We start from the raw sequence: 20,450 nt of genomic DNA, 5'->3' as shown, positions 1-20,450 counted from the left end.
TAACTATCTGCTGTGGGTTTACCATCATTCCTCAAAATATTTTCTTTTGTGTTAATCAGAAAAAAACTAATGGATACACGTTTAAAACAACACAAGGATGAGTAAATTATGAAATAATTTTCATTTAACATATAAAATTCCTTCATTTTTTTATTCCTACTATGGGAGTCAATGGTCACTATCTGCTGTGGGTTTACCATCATTCCTCAAAATATTTTTCTTTTGTGTTAATCAGAAAAAAACTAATGCATACAGGTTTAAAACAACACGAGGATGAGTAAATTATGAAAGAATTTTCATTGAACCTATAAAATTCCATCTTTTTTTTATTCCTACTATGGGAGTCAATGGTCACTATCTGCTGTGGGTTTACCATCATTCATCAAAATATTTTCTTTTGTGTTAATCAGAAAAAAACTAATGCATACAGGTTTAAAACAACACGAGGATGAGTAAATTATGAAAGAATTTTCATTGAACCTATAAAATTCCATCATTTTTTTATTCCTACTATGGGAGTCAATGGTCACTATCTGCTGTGGGTTTACCATCATTCCTCAAAATATTTTCTTTTGTGTTAATCAGAAAAAACTAATGCATACAGGTTTAAAACAAAACAAGGATGAGTAAATTATGAAAGAATTTTCATTGAACCTATAAAATTCCATCATTTTTTTATTCCTACTATGGGAGTCAATGGTAACTATCTGCTGTGGGTTTACCATCATTCCTCAAAATATTTTCTTTTGTGTTAATCAGAAAAAAACTAATGCATACAGGTTTAAAACAACACAAGGATGAGTAAATTATGAAAGTTTTTTCATTGAACCCATAAAATTCCATCATTTTTTTATTCCTACTATGGGAGTCAATGGTCACTATCTGCTGTGGGTTTACCATCATTCCTCAAAATATTTTCTTTTGTGTTAACCAGAAAAAAACTAATGCATACAGGCTTAAAACAACACAAGGATGAGTAAATTATGAAATAATTTTTCTTGAACCTATAAAATTCCATCATTTTTTTATTCCTACTATGGGAGTCAATGGTAACTATCTGCTGTGGGTTTACCATCATTCCTCAAAATATTTTCTATTGTGTTAATCAGAAAAAAACTAATGCATACAGGTTTAAAACAACACAAGGATGAGTAAATTATGAAAGAATTTTCATTGAACCTATAAAATTCCATCTTTTTTTATTCCTACTATGGGAGTCAATGGTCACTATCTGCTGTGGGTTTACCATCATTCCTCAAAATTGTTTTATTTTGTGTTAATCAGAAAAAAACTAATGCATACAGGTTTAAAACAACACGAGGATGAGTAAATTATGAAAGAATTTTCATTGAACCTATAAAATTCCATCATTTTTTATTCCTACTATGGGAGTCAATGGAAACTATCTGCTGTGGGTTTACCATCATTCCTCATAATATTTTCTTTTGTGTTAATCCGAAAAAAACTAATGCATACAGGTTTAAAACAACACGACGATGAGTAAATAATGAAAGAATTTTCATTGAACCTATAAAATTCCATCATTTTTTTATTCCTACTATGGGAGTCAATGGTCACTATCTGCTGTGGGTTTACCATCATTCCTCAAAATATTTTCTTTTGTGTTAATCAGAAAAAACTAATGCATACAGGTTTAAAACAAAACAAGGATGAGTAAATTATGAAAGAATTTTCATTGAACCTATAAAATTCCATCATTTTTTTATTCCTACTATGGGAGTCAATGGTAACTATCTGCTGTGGGTTTACCATCATTCCTCAAAATATTTTCTTTTGTGTTAATCAGAAAAAAACTAATGCATACAGGTTTAAAACAACACAAGGATGAGTAAATTATGAAAGTTTTTTCATTGAACCCATAAAATTCCATCATTTTTTTATTCCTACTATGGGAGTCAATGGTCACTATCTGCTGTGGGTTTACCATCATTCCTCAAAATATTTTCTTTTGTGTTAACCAGAAAAAAACTAATGCATACAGGCTTAAAACAACACAAGGATGAGTAAATTATGAAATAATTTTTCTTGAACCTATAAAATTCCATCATTTTTTTATTCCTACTATGGGAGTCAATGGTAACTATCTGCTGTGGGTTTACCATCATTCCTCAAAATATTTTCTTTTGTGTTAATCAGAAAAAAACTAATGCATACAGGTTTAAAACAACACAAGGATGAGTAAATTATGAAAGTTTTTTCATTGAACCCATAAAATTCCATCATTTTTTTATTCCTACTATGGGAGTCAATGGTCACTATCTGCTGTGGGTTTACCATCATTCCTCAAAATATTTTCTTTTGTGTTAATCAGAAAAAAACTAATGCATACAGGTTTAAAACAACACGAGGATGAGTAAATTATGAAAGAATTTTCATTGAACCTATAAAATTCCATCTTTTTTTTATTCCTACTATGGGAGTCAATGGTCACTATCTGCTGTGGGTTTACCATCATTCCTCAAAATATTTTCTTTTGTGTTAATCAGAAAAAAACTAATGCATACAGGTTTAAAACAACACAAGGATGAGTAAATTATGAAAGAATTTTCATTGAACCTATAAAATTCCATCATTTTTTTATTCCTACTATGGGAGTCAATGGTAACTATCTGCTGTGGGTTTACCATCATTCCTCAAAATATTTTCTTTTGTGTTAATCAGAAAAAAACTAATGGATACACGTTTAAAACAACACAAGGATGAGTAAATTATGAAATAATTTTCATTTAACATATAAAATTCCATCTTTTTTTTATTCCTACTATGGGAGTCAATGGTCACTATCTGCTGTGGGTTTACCATCATTCCTCAAAATATTTTCTTTTGTGTTAATCAGAAAAAAACTAATGCATACAGGTTTAAAACAACACGAGGATGAGTAAATTATGAAAGAATTTTCATTGAACCTATAAAATTCCATCTTTTTTTTATTCCTACTATGGGAGTCAATGGTCACTATCTGCTGTGGGTTTACCATCATTCCTCAAAATATTTTCTTTTGTGTTAATCAGAAAAAAACTAATGCATACAGGTTTAAAACAACACGAGGATGAGTAAATTATGAAAGAATTTTCATTGAACCTATAAAATTCCATCTTTTTTTTATTCCTACTATGGGAGTCAATGGTCACTATCTGCTGTGGGTTTACCATCATTCCTCAAAATATTTTCTTTTGTGTTAATCAGAAAAAATCTAATGCATACAGGTTTAAAACAACACAAGGATGAGTAAATTATGAAAGAATTTTCATTGAACCTATAAAATTCCATCATTTTTTTATTCCTACTATGGGAGTCAATGGTAACTATCTGCTGTGGGTTTACCATCATTCCTCAAAATATTTTCTTTTGTGTTAATCAGAAAAAAAATGATGGATACACGTTTAAAACAACACAAGGATGAGTAAATTATGAAATAATTTTCATTTAACATATAAAATTCCTTCATTTTTTTATTCCTACTATGGGAGTCAATGGTCACTATCTGCTGTGGGTTTACCATCATTCCTCAAAATATTTTCTTTTGTGTTAATCAGAAAAAAACTAATGCATACAGGTTTAAAACAACACAAGGATGAGTAAATTATGAAAGTTTTTTCATTGAACCCATAAAATTCCATCATTTTTTTATTCCTACTATGGGAGTCAATGGTCACTATCTGCTGTGGGTTTACCATCATTCCTCAAAATATTTTCTTTTGTGTTAATCAGAAAAAAACTAATGCATACAGGTTTAAAACAACACGAGGATGAGTAAATTATGAAAGAATTTTCATTGAACCTATAAAATTCCATCTTTTTTTTATTCCTACTATGGGAGTCAATGGTCACTATCTGCTGTGGGTTTACCATCATTCCTCAAAATATTTTCTTTTGTGTTAATCAGAAAAAAACTAATGCATACAGGTTTAAAACAACACAAGGATGAGTAAATTATGAAAGAATTTTCATTGAACCTATAAAATTCCATCATTTTTTTATTCCTACTATGGGAGTCAATGGTAACTATCTGCTGTGGGTTTACCATCATTCCTCAAAATATTTTCTTTTGTGTTAATCAGAAAAAAACTAATGGATACACGTTTAAAACAACACAAGGATGAGTAAATTATGAAATAATTTTCATTTAACATATAAAATTCCATCTTTTTTTTATTCCTACTATGGGAGTCAATGGTCACTATCTGCTGTGGGTTTACCATCATTCCTCAAAATATTTTCTTTTGTGTTAATCAGAAAAAAACTAATGCATACAGGTTTAAAACAACACGAGGATGAGTAAATTATGAAAGAATTTTCATTGAACCTATAAAATTCCATCTTTTTTTTATTCCTACTATGGGAGTCAATGGTCACTATCTGCTGTGGGTTTACCATCATTCCTCAAAATATTTTCTTTTGTGTTAATCAGAAAAAAACTAATGCATACAGGTTTAAAACAACACGAGGATGAGTAAATTATGAAAGAATTTTCATTGAACCTATAAAATTCCATCTTTTTTTTATTCCTACTATGGGAGTCAATGGTCACTATCTGCTGTGGGTTTACCATCATTCCTCAAAATATTTTCTTTTGTGTTAATCAGAAAAAATCTAATGCATACAGGTTTAAAACAACACAAGGATGAGTAAATTATGAAAGAATTTTCATTGAACCTATAAAATTCCATCATTTTTTTATTCCTACTATGGGAGTCAATGGTAACTATCTGCTGTGGGTTTACCATCATTCCTCAAAATATTTTCTTTTGTGTTAATCAGAAAAAAAATGATGGATACACGTTTAAAACAACACAAGGATGAGTAAATTATGAAATAATTTTCATTTAACATATAAAATTCCTTCATTTTTTTATTCCTACTATGGGAGTCAATGGTCACTATCTGCTGTGGGTTTACCATCATTCCTCAAAATATTTTCTTTTGTGTTAACCAGAAAAAAACTAATGCATACAGGCTTAAAACAACACAAGGATGAGTAAATTATGAAATAATTTTTCTTGAACCTATAAAATTCCATCATTTTTTTATTCCTACTATGGGAGTCAATGGTAACTATCTGCTGTGGGTTTACCATCATTCCTCAAAATATTTTCTATTGTGTTAATCAGAAAAAAACTAATGCATACAGGTTTAAAACAACACAAGGATGAGTAAATTATGAAAGAATTTTCATTGAACCTATAAAATTCCATCTTTTTTTATTCCTACTATGGGAGTCAATGGTCACTATCTGCTGTGGGTTTACCATCATTCCTCAAAATTGTTTTATTTTGTGTTAATCAGAAAAAAACTAATGCATACAGGTTTAAAACAACACGAGGATGAGTAAATTATGAAAGAATTTTCATTGAACCTATAAAATTCCATCATTTTTTATTCCTACTATGGGAGTCAATGGAAACTATCTGCTGTGGGTTTACCATCATTCCTCATAATATTTTCTTTTGTGTTAATCCGAAAAAAACTAATGCATACAGGTTTAAAACAACACGACGATGAGTAAATAATGAAAGAATTTTCATTGAACCTATAAAATTCCATCATTTTTTTATTCCTACTATGGGAGTCAATGGTCACTATCTGCTGTGGGTTTACCATCATTCCTCAAAATATTTTCTTTTGTGTTAATCAGAAAAAACTAATGCATACAGGTTTAAAACAAAACAAGGATGAGTAAATTATGAAAGAATTTTCATTGAACCTATAAAATTCCATCATTTTTTTATTCCTACTATGGGAGTCAATGGTAACTATCTGCTGTGGGTTTACCATCATTCCTCAAAATATTTTCTTTTGTGTTAATCAGAAAAAAACTAATGCATACAGGTTTAAAACAACACAAGGATGAGTAAATTATGAAAGTTTTTTCATTGAACCCATAAAATTCCATCATTTTTTTATTCCTACTATGGGAGTCAATGGTCACTATCTGCTGTGGGTTTACCATCATTCCTCAAAATATTTTCTTTTGTGTTAACCAGAAAAAAACTAATGCATACAGGCTTAAAACAACACAAGGATGAGTAAATTATGAAATAATTTTTCTTGAACCTATAAAATTCCATCATTTTTTTATTCCTACTATGGGAGTCAATGGTAACTATCTGCTGTGGGTTTACCATCATTCCTCAAAATATTTTCTTTTGTGTTAATCAGAAAAAAACTAATGCATACAGGTTTAAAACAACACAAGGATGAGTAAATTATGAAAGTTTTTTCATTGAACCCATAAAATTCCATCATTTTTTTATTCCTACTATGGGAGTCAATGGTCACTATCTGCTGTGGGTTTACCATCATTCCTCAAAATATTTTCTTTTGTGTTAATCAGAAAAAAACTAATGCATACAGGTTTAAAACAACACGAGGATGAGTAAATTATGAAAGAATTTTCATTGAACCTATAAAATTCCATCTTTTTTTTATTCCTACTATGGGAGTCAATGGTCACTATCTGCTGTGGGTTTACCATCATTCCTCAAAATATTTTCTTTTGTGTTAATCAGAAAAAAACTAATGCATACAGGTTTAAAACAACACAAGGATGAGTAAATTATGAAAGAATTTTCATTGAACCTATAAAATTCCATCATTTTTTTATTCCTACTATGGGAGTCAATGGTAACTATCTGCTGTGGGTTTACCATCATTCCTCAAAATATTTTCTTTTGTGTTAATCAGAAAAAAACTAATGGATACACGTTTAAAACAACACAAGGATGAGTAAATTATGAAATAATTTTCATTTAACATATAAAATTCCATCTTTTTTTTATTCCTACTATGGGAGTCAATGGTCACTATCTGCTGTGGGTTTACCATCATTCCTCAAAATATTTTCTTTTGTGTTAATCAGAAAAAAACTAATGCATACAGGTTTAAAACAACACGAGGATGAGTAAATTATGAAAGAATTTTCATTGAACCTATAAAATTCCATCTTTTTTTTATTCCTACTATGGGAGTCAATGGTCACTATCTGCTGTGGGTTTACCATCATTCCTCAAAATATTTTCTTTTGTGTTAATCAGAAAAAAACTAATGCATACAGGTTTAAAACAACACGAGGATGAGTAAATTATGAAAGAATTTTCATTGAACCTATAAAATTCCATCTTTTTTTTATTCCTACTATGGGAGTCAATGGTCACTATCTGCTGTGGGTTTACCATCATTCCTCAAAATATTTTCTTTTGTGTTAATCAGAAAAAATCTAATGCATACAGGTTTAAAACAACACAAGGATGAGTAAATTATGAAAGAATTTTCATTGAACCTATAAAATTCCATCATTTTTTTATTCCTACTATGGGAGTCAATGGTAACTATCTGCTGTGGGTTTACCATCATTCCTCAAAATATTTTCTTTTGTGTTAATCAGAAAAAAAATGATGGATACACGTTTAAAACAACACAAGGATGAGTAAATTATGAAATAATTTTCATTTAACATATAAAATTCCTTCATTTTTTTATTCCTACTATGGGAGTCAATGGTCACTATCTGCTGTGGGTTTACCATCATTCCTCAAAATATTTTCTTTTGTGTTAATCAGAAAAAAACTAATGCATACAGGTTTAAAACAACACAAGGATGAGTAAATTATGAAAGAATTTTCATTGAACCTATAAAATTCCATCATTTTTTTATTCCTACTCTGGGATTCAATGGTAACTATCTGCTGTGGGTTTACCATCATTCCTCAAAATATTTTCTTTTGTGTTAATCAGAAAAAAACTAATGGATACACGTTTAAAACAACACAAGGATGAGTAAATTATGAAATAATTTTCATTTAACATATAAAATTCCTTCATTTTTTTATTCCTACTATGGGAGTCAATGGTCACTATCTGCTGTGGGTTTACCATCATTCCTCAAAATATTTTTCTTTTGTGTTAATCAGAAAAAAACTAATGCATACAGGTTTAAAACAACACGAGGATGAGTAAATTATGAAAGAATTTTCATTGAACCTATAAAATTCCATCTTTTTTTTATTCCTACTATGGGAGTCAATGGTCACTATCTGCTGTGGGTTTACCATCATTCATCAAAATATTTTCTTTTGTGTTAATCAGAAAAAAACTAATGCATACAGGTTTAAAACAACACGAGGATGAGTAAATTATGAAAGAATTTTCATTGAACCTATAAAATTCCATCATTTTTTTATTCCTACTATGGGAGTCAATGGTCACTATCTGCTGTGGGTTTACCATCATTCCTCAAAATATTTTCTTTTGTGTTAATCAGAAAAAACTAATGCATACAGGTTTAAAACAAAACAAGGATGAGTAAATTATGAAAGAATTTTCATTGAACCTATAAAATTCCATCATTTTTTTATTCCTACTATGGGAGTCAATGGTAACTATCTGCTGTGGGTTTACCATCATTCCTCAAAATATTTTCTTTTGTGTTAATCAGAAAAAAACTAATGCATACAGGTTTAAAACAACACAAGGATGAGTAAATTATGAAAGTTTTTTCATTGAACCCATAAAATTCCATCATTTTTTTATTCCTACTATGGGAGTCAATGGTCACTATCTGCTGTGGGTTTACCATCATTCCTCAAAATATTTTCTTTTGTGTTAACCAGAAAAAAACTAATGCATACAGGCTTAAAACAACACAAGGATGAGTAAATTATGAAATAATTTTTCTTGAACCTATAAAATTCCATCATTTTTTTATTCCTACTATGGGAGTCAATGGTAACTATCTGCTGTGGGTTTACCATCATTCCTCAAAATATTTTCTATTGTGTTAATCAGAAAAAAACTAATGCATACAGGTTTAAAACAACACAAGGATGAGTAAATTATGAAAGAATTTTCATTGAACCTATAAAATTCCATCTTTTTTTATTCCTACTATGGGAGTCAATGGTCACTATCTGCTGTGGGTTTACCATCATTCCTCAAAATTGTTTTATTTTGTGTTAATCAGAAAAAAACTAATGCATACAGGTTTAAAACAACACGAGGATGAGTAAATTATGAAAGAATTTTCATTGAACCTATAAAATTCCATCATTTTTTATTCCTACTATGGGAGTCAATGGAAACTATCTGCTGTGGGTTTACCATCATTCCTCATAATATTTTCTTTTGTGTTAATCCGAAAAAAACTAATGCATACAGGTTTAAAACAACACGACGATGAGTAAATAATGAAAGAATTTTCATTGAACCTATAAAATTCCATCATTTTTTTATTCCTACTATGGGAGTCAATGGTCACTATCTGCTGTGGGTTTACCATCATTCCTCAAAATATTTTCTTTTGTGTTAACCAGAAAAAAACTAATGCATACAGGCTTAAAACAACACAAGGATGAGTAAATTATGAAATAATTTTTCTTGAACCTATAAAATTCCATCATTTTTTTATTCCTACTATGGGAGTCAATGGTAACTATCTGCTGTGGGTTTACCATCATTCCTCAAAATATTTTATTTTGTGTTAATCAGAAAAAAACTAATGCATACAGGTTTAAAACAACACAAGGATGAGTAAATTATGAAAGTTTTTTCATTGAACCCATAAAATTCCATCATTTTTTTATTCCTACTATGGGAGTCAATGGTCACTATCTGCTGTGGGTTTACCATCATTCCTCAAAATATTTTCTTTTGTGTTAATCAGAAAAAAACTAATGCATACAGGTTTAAAACAACACGAGGATGAGTAAATTATGAAAGAATTTTCATTGAACCTATAAAATTCCATCTTTTTTTTATTCCTACTATGGGAGTCAATGGTCACTATCTGCTGTGGGTTTACCATCATTCCTCAAAATATTTTCTTTTGTGTTAATCAGAAAAAAACTAATGCATACAGGTTTAAAACAACACAAGGATGAGTAAATTATGAAAGAATTTTCATTGAACCTATAAAATTCCATCATTTTTTTATTCCTACTATGGGAGTCAATGGTAACTATCTGCTGTGGGTTTACCATCATTCCTCAAAATATTTTCTTTTGTGTTAATCAGAAAAAAACTAATGGATACACGTTTAAAACAACACAAGGATGAGTAAATTATGAAATAATTTTCATTTAACATATAAAATTCCATCTTTTTTTTATTCCTACTATGGGAGTCAATGGTCACTATCTGCTGTGGGTTTACCATCATTCCTCAAAATATTTTCTTTTGTGTTAATCAGAAAAAAACTAATGCATACAGGTTTAAAACAACACGAGGATGAGTAAATTATGAAAGAATTTTCATTGAACCTATAAAATTCCATCTTTTTTTTATTCCTACTATGGGAGTCAATGGTCACTATCTGCTGTGGGTTTACCATCATTCCTCAAAATATTTTCTTTTGTGTTAATCAGAAAAAAACTAATGCATACACGTTTAAAACAACACAAGGATGAGTAAATTATGAAATAATTTTCATTTAACATATAAAATTCCTTCATTTTTTTATTCCTACTATGGAAGTCAATGGTCACTATCTGCTGTGGGTTTACCATCATTCCTCAAAATATTTTCTTTTGTGTTAATCAGAAAAAAACTAATGCATACAGGTTTAAAACAACACGAGGATGAGTAAATTATGAAAGAATTTTCATTGAACCTATAAAATTCTATCTTTTTTTTATTCCTACTATGGGAGTCAATGGTCACTATCTGCTGTGGGTTTACCATCATTCCTCAAAATATTTTCTTTTGTTTTAATCAGAAAAAAACTAATGCATACAGGTTTAAAACAACACGAGGATGAGTAAATTATGAAAGAATTTTCATTGAACCTATAAAATTCCATCTTTTTTTTATTCCTACTATGGGAGTCAATGGTCACTATCTGCTGTGGGTTTACCATCATTCCTCAAAATATTTTCTTTTGTGTTAATCAGAAAAAATCTAATGCATACAGGTTTAAAACAACACAAGGATGAGTAAATTATGAAAGAATTTTCATTGAACCTATAAAATTCCATCATTTTTTTATTCCTACTATGGGAGTCAATGGTAACTATCTGCTGTGGGTTTACCATCATTCCTCAAAATTTTTTTATTTTGTGTTAATCAGAAAAAAACTAATGCATACAGGTTTAAAACAACACAAGGATGAGTAAATTATGAAAGAATTTTCATTTAACATATAAAATTCCTTCATTTTTTTTCCTACTATGGGAGTCAATGGTCACTATCTGCTGTGGGTTTACCATCATTCCTCAAAATATTTTCTTTTGTGTTAATCAGAAAAAAACTAATGCATACAGGTTTAAAACAACACGAGGATGAGTAAATTATGAAAGAATTTTCATTGAACCTATAAAATTCCATCTTTTTTTTATTCCTACTATGGGAGTCAATGGTCACTATCTGCTGTGGGTTTACCATCATTCCTCAAAATATTTTCTTTTGTGTTAATCAGAAAAAAACTAATGCATACAGGTTTAAAACAACACAAGGATGAGTAAATTATGAAAGAATTTTCATTGAACCTATAAAATTCCATCATTTTTTTATTCCTACTATGGGAGTCAATGGTCACTATCTGCTGTGGGTTTACCATCATTCCTCAAAATATTTTCTTTTGTGTTAATCAGAAAAAACTAATGCATACAGGTTTAAAACAACACGAGGATGAGTAAATTATGAAAGAATTTTCATTTAACATATAAAATTCCATCTTTTTTTATTCCTACTATGGGAGTCAATGGTCACTATCTGCTGTGGGTTTACCATCATTCCCCAAAATATTTTATTTTGTGTTAATCAGAAAAAAACTAATGCATACAGGTTTAAAACAACACAAGGATGAGTAAATTATGAAAGAATTTTCATTGAACCTATAAAATTCCATCATTTTTTTATTCCTACTATGGGAGTCAATGGTCACTATCTGCTGTGGGTTTACCATCATTCCTCAAAATATTTTCTTTTGTGTTAATCAGAAAAAAACTAATGCATACACGTTTAAAACAACACAAGGATGAGTAAATTATGAAATAATTTTCATTTAACATATAAAATTCCTTCATTTTTTTATTCCTACTATGGGAGTCAATGGTCACTATCTGCTGTGGGTTTACCATCATTCCTCAAAATATTTTCTTTTGTGTTAATCAGAAAAAACTAATGCATACAGGTTTAAAACAACACGAGGATGAGTAAATTATGAAAGAATTTTCATTGAACCTATAAAATTCCATCTTTTTTTTATTCCTACTATGGGAGTCAATGGTCACTATCTGCTGTGGGTTTACCATCATTCCTCAAAATATTTTCTTTTGTGTTAATCAGAAAAAAACTAATGCATACAGGTTTAAAACAACACGAGGATGAGTAAATTATGAAAGAATTTTCATTGAACCTATAAAATTCCATCTTTTTTTTATTCCTACTATGGGAGTCAATGGTCACTATCTGCTGTGGGTTTACCATCATTCCTCAAAATATTTTCTTTTGTGTTAATCAGAAAAAATCTAATGCATACAGGTTTAAAACAACACAAGGATGAGTAAATTATGAAAGAATTTTCATTGAACCTATAAAATTCCATCATTTTTTTATTCCTACTATGGGAGTCAATGGTAACTATCTGCTGTGGGTTTACCATCATTCCTCAAAATATTTTCTTTTGTGTTAATCAGAAAAAAACTAATGGATACACGTTTAAAACAACACAAGGATGAGTAAATTATGAAATAATTTTCATTTAACATATAAAATTCCTTCATTTTTTTATTCCTACTATGGGAGTCAATGGTCACTATCTGCTGTGGGTTTACCATCATTCCTCAAAATATTTTCTTTTGTGTTAATCAGAAAAAAACTAATGCATACAGGTTTAAAACAACACAAGGATGAGTAAATTATGAAAGAATTTTCATTGAACCTATAAAATTCCATCATTTTTTTATTCCTACTCTGGGATTCAATGGTAACTATCTGCTGTGGGTTTACCATCATTCCTCAAAATATTTTCTTTTGTGTTAATCAGAAAAAAACTAATGGATACACGTTTAAAACAACACAAGGATGAGTAAATTATGAAATAATTTTCATTTAACATATAAAATTCCTTCATTTTTTTATTCCTACTATGGGAGTCAATGGTCACTATCTGCTGTGGGTTTACCATCATTCCTCAAAATATTTTTCTTTTGTGTTAATCAGAAAAAAACTAATGCATACAGGTTTAATTCAATTCAATTTTATTTATATAGCGCTTTTCACAATTGTTAATTGTTGCAAAGCAGCTTTACATGAGTAGATGTAGAGGAGAACATTGAAAATCAATACATAGTATAAGAAGTAGAATATAGCGGCTAAGGATAAAAAACCGTGTAAGCGAGCATATTAATAATGTAACGTATACAGTAAAGTGCTAAGTTAAGCCAAAGTTGGCTGACTCTCCCTGGGACTAAAAAACCCCCTAGGAGAAAACCCAATGGGAAAAAATCCTAGAAGGACAAAAAACCCTAGGGAGAGATTAGTATTTATAATATATAGACACGGTAGGGATAGGAAGCGTGTAAGCGGATTAAACTGGTTCAGCCGGTGGCCGTTGGTCGCGCATCGGTTGGGCGTCACGTTGAAGGACAGCCAGTTGATTAGTGGTGCGATGACCTTCACAGCAACAGGAACTGGGTCTGTTTGTCTCATTGTCCTCAGAGTCGAGGACGAGACAGGGAGACAAAAACAGAATTCTATTAGCGTAGGGGCCGTTCGCATGTAATGCAAGTGTCATACATTATAGTGGTTTAATTCAGCTCGGTTCCGGACAGGCTAACTATTGCGGCAAGAGTAAATTACCCGTATGAGGTATGTGAGTGCTTTGTTCTAGACAAAATAACTACTGCGGGAAAAGTACATTTACTGGACATTCTATGTGAATGCTTTGTTAAAGAAGAATGTCTTAAGTTTAGATTTAAATTGTTCGACTGTGTCTGATACTCGAACATTATTTGGTAAATCATTCCAGAGCTTAGGGGCTAAATAGGAAAAGGATCTACCACCTTTAGACACTTTTGATATTCTAGGGATAATTAAGTAACCCGAATTTTGTGATCGCAGTTTACGTGGTGGATTGTATTCTGATAGTAGTTCTTTTATATACGAGGGCGCTAGGCCATTTAAGGCTTTGTAGGTGATTAGTAATATTTTAAATTGTATGCGATATTTAACTGGTAGCCAGTGTAAAGATGCCAGAATTGGACTAATGTGGTCATACTTTTTAGATCGAGTAAGCACTCTTGCGGCGGCGTTTTGAACCAGCTGTAGCTTGTTTACCTGATTTGCATGGCATCCCCCGAGTAACGAGTTACAATAGTCTAATCTAGAGGTCATAAAAGCATGGATAAGCTTTTCTGCATCTGATGCAGACAGCATATGGCGTATTTTTGAGATATTTCTAAGATGGAAAAATGCTGTGCGGCAGACGTTGGAGATATGACTATCGAAAGATAGATTGCTGTCAAAAATTACGCCTAAATTCTTAACCGTGGAAGATGGCACCACCGTGCAGCCATCTATGGGCAACTTGTAATCTGACATATTATGTTTGGAGCGATTTGGTTCAATAATAAGTATCTCTGTCTTATTGGAGTTTAGCATAAGAAAGTTATGTGCCATCCAGTCCCTAATATCACTAATGCAGTCTGTTAGCTTAGCAAACTGGTGGGTTTCGCTAGGATGTGACGAGATGTAAAGCTGGGTATCATCCGCATAGCAGTGAAAACTTATGTTATGTTTCCTGATAATGTCTCCTAGAGGTAACATATATAACGAGAATAGGATAGGGCCTTTCTTTCTAAAATATTAGAAAAAATAGTGGCAAGCCAGCTACGCACATTCATAGCGAATAATAATACATATGAAAAGTTCCAATCAGGATTCAGGCCCCACCATAGCACAGAGACAACGCTGCTTAGAGTTACAAATGACCTCCTATTAACATCCGATCGTGGTGAAATCTCAATCCTTATATTACTAGACCTTAGTGCAGCCTTTGACACAATAGATCACAGAATCCTACTCAATAGACTAGAAAACTATGTTGGCATCAGTGGTCAGGCGTTAGCCTGGTTTAGATCGTATCTAACCAATCGATATCACTTTGTTTATGTAAATGAGGAAGAGTCACATCACTCCCCCGTTAAATACGGCGTACCTCAGGGATCAGTTCTAGGCCCTATCCTATTCTCGTTATATATGTTACCTCTAGGAGACATTATCAGGAAACATAACATAAGTTTTCACTGCTATGCGGATGATACCCAGCTTTACATCTCGTCACATCCTAGCGAAACCCACCAGTTTGCTAAGCTAACAGACTGCATTAGTGATATTAGGGACTGGATGGCACATAACTTTCTTATGCTAAACTCCAATAAGACAGAGATACTTATTATTGAACCAAATCGCTCCAAACATAATATGTCAGATTACAAGTTGCCCATAGATGGCTGCACGGTGGTGCCATCTTCCACGGTTAAGAATTTAGGCGTAATGTTTGACAGCAATCTATCTTTCGATAGTCATATCTCCAACGTCTGCCGCACAGCATTTTTCCATCTTAGAAATATCTCAAAAATACGCCATATGCTGTCTGCATCAGATGCAGAAAAGCTTATCCATGCTTTTATGACCTCTAGATTAGACTATTGTAACTCGTTACTCGGGGGATGCCATGCAAATCAGGTAAACAAGCTACAGCTGGTTCAAAACGCCGCCGCAAGAGTGCTTACTCGATCTAAAAAGTATGACCACATTAGTCCAATTCTGGCATCTTTACACTGGCTACCAGTTAAATATCGCATACAATTTAAAATATTACTAATCACCTACAAAGCCTTAAATGGCCTAGCGCCCTCGTATATAAAAGAACTACTATCAGAATACAATCCACCACGTAAACTGCGATCACAAAATTCGGGTTACTTAATTATCCCTAGAATATCAAAAGTGTCTAAAGGTGGTAGATCCTTTTCCTATTTAGCCCCTAAGCTCTGGAATGATTTACCAAATAATGTTCGAGTTTCAGACACAGTCGAACAATTTAAATCTAAACTTAAGACATTCTTCTTTAACAAAGCATTCACATAGAATGTCCAGTAAATGTACTTTTCCCGCAGTAGTTATTTTGTCTAGAACAAAGCACTCACATACCTCATACGGGTAATTTACTCTTGCCGCAATAGTTAGCCTGTCCGGAACCGAGCTGAATTAAACCACTATAATGTATGACACTTGCATTACATGCGAACGGCCCCTACGCTAATAGAATTCTGTTTTTGTCTCCCTGTCTCGTCCTCGACTCTGAGGACAATGAGACAAACAGACCCAGTTCCTGTTGCTGTGAAGGTCATCGCACCACTAATCAACTGGCTGTCCTTCAACGTGACGCCCAACCGATGCGCGACCAACGGCCACCGGCTGAACCAGTTTAATCCGCTTACACGCTTCCTATCCCTACCGTGTCTATATATTATAAATACTAATCTCTCCCTAGGGTTTTTTGTCCTTCTAGGATTTTTTCCCATTGGGTTTTCTCCTAGGGGGTTTTTTAGTCCCAGGGAGAGTCAGCCAACTTTGGCTTAACTTAGCACTTTACTGTATACGTTACATTATTAATATGCTCGCTTACACAGTTTTTTATCCTTAGCCGCTATATTCTACTTCTTATACTATGTATTGATTTTCAATGTTCTCCTCTACATCTACTCATGTAAAGCTGCTTTGCAACAATTAACAATTGTGAAAAGCGCTATATAAATAAAATTGAATTGAATTGAATTGAATAAAATTATATGTAGATTCTGTCAATCAACCAAATGGGTACCAAATTAGATTAAGGTATGGGATTAAGCTAAATACGGAATTTAGTAAAGTTTTGTCAGAATAAAAATACAGAATAAATTAATTATGTACGGTACTACAATCAAAAGTAGATTATTAAGTTTACCAATAAGGCATTAATTTATCTTAGGAAAACAACTAGATGAAGCCAGTAGAAATACAAGACATATTCTGAATACATTTTAATCAGAAGTTAGTGAAATCAAACAAAAGTTAAAATATTAGGAGGATGGAAAAATTAATTTTAAATCAACAAGAATGGTATCAGAACTTACGTTACAAAATAGTATTGAATTCACAACGGGTAGATAATATTCAAGAACACTGTTAGACATTTCTGTAATTTTTACAGTTATTTACTGTTTATCACCCAGTATAATACTGTAAACTATTTATACAGTACATAACTGTAAATCGCGTTGCATTTTGGGAATTTTCTGTGACATCATACATCATATACAGTAATTTACTGTATTTTTGAAAATTGCTGTATGCTACTGTATATTTTCTAACAGTCTTTTGGCGGTATTTTCCTTATTCACACAAATCCTTATTTTATTTTTCTCAAAATCATCATTTTTGACAATTGTATACACACAGGCGTTGACTTATTTTAGCTAAGGAACCATGTAGCAGCACAGGTGTTCAGAGGACCGATTTCAGGTGTGCACATAAACTGAAGAGTTTTCAAACAAGACTTTATGGACTTTCCCTGGGACAGCGGCGCTTTTCAGTTGAAGATACACGAGAGGAGAGAATGAAAAAAGACCAGCAAGGTAAAATAGTTTATATAAGTTATTTATTATCAGACCCGCGGTTGTTGTTTACCCGAACGGGACATTTTAAAACCGTTAAACGGACGCGTTGCTTAACGTATAACGGTAATATTAGTTTACCAAAGTCAGTATAAACCTAATAAATAAATCATACTAACGTTCTGTGTATGCACGCCTACGAGCACGCGCGGTGAGTTAAATTACACGCTAGTGTTTTCCTTTTATAAAACTATTATGAAGAAATGCTTAACATAGCCTAATGTATACGTCAATGATATGAAAAGATCAGATTTAGTATATAACGTTACCTGAGAGAATAATTTATTAATAAAAAGCATATTTAACAAAGTACCCTAAATTACATGAAGCTGGGAGGAAAACTCTTATTTGCAAGTTACCACGTTGTGTTTATATTCTCATCCGCTTGGCTTTACCTGTTAATTAATTATGCGTTATTAATAAGCTGTATAACTAAATTTTATCTTTCAAATTCGTTAAACTACGTTAAGCATTTTAGAAAGTCCATGTGAACATAATAAGAGTTTGCTTAACATTTAGTTTTACAAACGACTTCAACGTATGAGCGTATGTTATGTTATGTGTTTGTGGTGGCCAATCGGAAAAACATTTTATTTTAAATGTGAATATGTTTAAACATAAAGGCTGAAACCTAATTAGCATAAAATAAAGTTTTAAATGTGTTTTTCTTTTGTATTACATTGCTTTTGAGGCCAAGGTAGCTGTACAGTAAATATTCAGCCTCGATCAGAAAACCACGTCCCACTGTCATAACACACAGACCTGTGGCCATGTGCAGTGATTCGAGTAGTGTACATCTACTCTGGTTATCATTTCAAAACAGTATTTACTGAAAAATATGAGTGTTTAGCATCATGTATTAAATGTGTTAAATATGTCCTTTTTTCCCTGCATTTATTCTGCTGTCTAAAATTCTTTGGGAGGATAAACGAAGGAGGATGTAACAAAATACACTGAAAGAACTGGAATGAGAGACAAGTGAGGATGAAGAGGACAACAGAATATCCATCCTTTCTTCACCACCTCACAGAGTTTGAGTGAAACAACTTGTATTAGGTGAGACACTTCTCAATAAGAAACAGTATGTGCTGCATATATGGGTTAGTTAGGTCTCCCTAATTAACTAACAGCTGTAACAAACAGTACTGTAAAAACTGTGGTTCAAAATCATTATGACCATCTTTCTTTTGCTTACAGGACTCACAGGATTATTTTATAACAAGACTGATTATTTTATACCAGAAGTATGGTATTTTTTTGAAGCTACTGTATTATTTCTTATGGCAATTCATTTTGATGTGCATTCAGAACTGTAAGTTGGTAAGTACATTTACTGTATTTACTGTAAGTAAAGGCTAAAGAGTATATCTCCTCTAGTTCTAAGTTCTAGTTCTAAGTTCTAACAACGTTCCCAAAGGTCCCAATAATGTTAAGCCAACATAAAAGTGTCCAGTTTTTAAATTGTTTAGGAATGTTTCTTGATTGTGCGAATGTTAGAGGAATGTTACATTTTATTTTCAGACAATGTCATGTTTAAATGTACTCACAATGTTTAAAACACATGTTTAGTATATTTTATGAATGTTTATATGCAATATTTTAACAGAACGTTAAGAAATAATGTTTTACAACAGTTTGTAAATAATAGAATGTAATGTTTTTTTTATCATCATTACAAGCAAAAACATTCATAACGTTATTCGGAACTTTGGGAACTTTCAAGGAACGGTCTTAGAACCTTTCTCTGTGGTTGAGCATTGTGTTAGCATCATAAAACGCCATGGGTTCGAACAAGGGAATGCACATGCTGATAAAAAATGTAAACTTTGCGTTGCACTGTATGTTATTTGCCTTTTTCTGTAAATTTGAAGATAAATGTAAAGACAGACAGTCATTGTTTCAATTTAAACCAGTTCTATTTTAAGAGAACTTAACCAGACTAAATAAAAGGGTCACAAAAATTTTAATTTTGCTATTATGATGCTGATTTTGTGGTGTTATGGGTTTTCTGGTTACAGTGGTAGTGGATCATGATCACCTCTCTAGCTTCAAAAGTAGGATGCAAAATGTATAACACCAAATCATTATAACATAACTCCATGTAACTTGACATAATTTATAGTCGTCTAAAGGCAGACATTATTCCGTTTTAAGTCCTATGCCAAAGACTCTCCAAATACTGCATCTACACATTCTTCCTGATGTGTATATTTTGTTGGTATATCCTGGTTGTTGCAGACCTGACAGTAAATTTGACTGTGAGCATCCTATCCATCAGGTATGGCTGTTTACTTGCATTACTCATTTAGAGAAATGATGGGTCAAAAGTGATTTATATGGATTATATTTTCATCACCCCTTTTTGTATGTCTTTGGGACAATTGAAATATATAGCACGTATAATGTGGAGCCATTTTATAATGCGGTCACAGACTACTCCCATTGTAACTGGAAAACCAAAGAAAATCATTGTTTAAATTATAAAATTATCATTTTTGGATTAACTAAACCTGTAATCAGTGTTAAACGTATGTATGTTTATAATTTGTGTTATTTTAAATGTATTACTGCAATGTATTACTAAATGTATTTGAAATGTGTATGGTTTAAATGTAAATTTCACAAAACTTCTTAAAGTATTTGTATTGTTTTAAATAAAGGCTTCAATATTTGAAATGGTCTCTTTGAATTAAATGTTAGCAGTATCTGTAGGTTAAAATGTAAAAATTAATTTTATCTAATAATTATAGCTAATTTAAATATAATAAAAATGAA

The 20,450-nt window shown here is 31.6% G+C and overlaps 1 long non-coding RNA gene across 1 annotated transcript; it reads left to right on the top strand.

Moving 5' to 3' along the window:
- Window positions 1-17,280: 17,280 nt before the first annotated feature.
- LOC141281021 (uncharacterized) lies at window positions 17,281-20,232 on the top strand. Its single transcript, XR_012335387.1, has 3 exons — window positions 17,281-17,636; window positions 18,610-18,731; window positions 18,873-20,232. It is a non-coding gene; the product is annotated as an uncharacterized lncRNA (long non-coding RNA).
- Window positions 20,233-20,450: the final 218 nt, after the last annotated feature.

The sequence above is a fragment of the Paramisgurnus dabryanus genome, chromosome 18 (assembly GCF_030506205.2).
Source record: "Paramisgurnus dabryanus chromosome 18, PD_genome_1.1, whole genome shotgun sequence".
Taxonomy (NCBI): Eukaryota; Metazoa; Chordata; class Actinopteri; order Cypriniformes; family Cobitidae; genus Paramisgurnus; species Paramisgurnus dabryanus.
The sequence above is the reverse complement of the archived record's forward strand: the minus strand, read 5'-3'. Positions and strand labels throughout refer to the sequence as shown.